Genomic DNA, 1,276 nt, shown 5'->3' on the forward strand with positions numbered 1-1,276 from the left:
CTAACCATTGTGGGAAATGCATTAATATAAACTGTAGACCACAGACATCCTCTCTTTCTGCAAACCCTCAGGAACCCATGTCATGGAGAGCTTGGGTGTATGTGCCTCAGTGACAAGAGGTCTCAACTGGTTTCTGGAAGGCAGAGAGAACGTAAGAGCTGAAACCACAAAACTCCAAGGAGAAAACAGGCAGCGAGCTCCTGCACATTGGTCGTGGTGATGAGTTTTTTGAATCTGACGCCAAGAGCAAAACTAGGCAGGAGGGACGGCATCCAACTACAAAGCTCCTGCAGAGCTAAGGAATCCTTCAACAGAATGAAAATCAACATATGGAATGGGAGAAAATCTTGGTAAGTCATACATCTGATAAGAGGCCCTGGGGCAGGGGGTCCACAGGGCACATGGCCCTGGGCTCGGCTACAGGGGCAGTGGCCACCAACATTGCCAGGGACACCCTGGGGAAGTGGGGCTTCTGAAGTTTCAGCTGCCATGGACGGCCTGTGGGCTGTGAGAAAGGGTGGATTAAAGGTGTGGGTGTGAGAAAACGGATTCCATGGCCTCCTCATCCCCCTGATTCAAAACCCCACACTTCAGGGGCACCTGGCTGGCTCAGTCAGTTGAGCATCCAACTTAGGCTCAGGTCATGATCTCAGGGTTCATGAATTCGAGCCCCATGTCTGGCCTTGTGCTGACAGCTCAGAGCCTGGAGCCTGCTTCAGAGACTGTGTCTCCCTCTCTCTCTGCCCCTCCCCAGCTCACACTCAGTCTCTCTGTCTCTCAAAAATAAATGAAGACATTAAAAAAGAAATTTAAAAAAAAATTTTTTAAACCCACACTTCAAAGTATCCCTTTACAAATGTGCAATTAGAGGGTTCTTCTCTATGGTTTAGAAATTCTTAAGAGGAAACCCTTTGCCTGCCGCCCTGTGGGGTCCCCTTGGAGCCACAGCCTGCCCTGCTCTGTCACCTCAGGTGACAGGTCGATGGTAGCATCCCCCCACTGGTTACATGGAACTCCTTCTTCAGTGATTTATGCTTCAGTATGAAGAGGCAAGAAGGGAGAATTGGCACCTGAGGAAAGATTACAAGATAAAAGGGAGCAGGAAGAGACAGAGACAGATGACAATGACCCTAATGGGAGACAGTAAGTCAGGAAACAAATAGGCAAAACTAACTAAACACATAAAAAGAAACGTCTCTTTCAGGTATCTAGATTATCAATCCTCCCAGTAAAATCAACTAAAATTACTGAAAAGTATTATATATTTTCTTAAAGC

The sequence above is a fragment of the Suricata suricatta genome, chromosome 2 (genome assembly GCF_006229205.1).
Source record: "Suricata suricatta isolate VVHF042 chromosome 2, meerkat_22Aug2017_6uvM2_HiC, whole genome shotgun sequence".
Lineage (NCBI taxonomy): Eukaryota > Metazoa > Chordata > Mammalia > Carnivora > Herpestidae > Suricata > Suricata suricatta.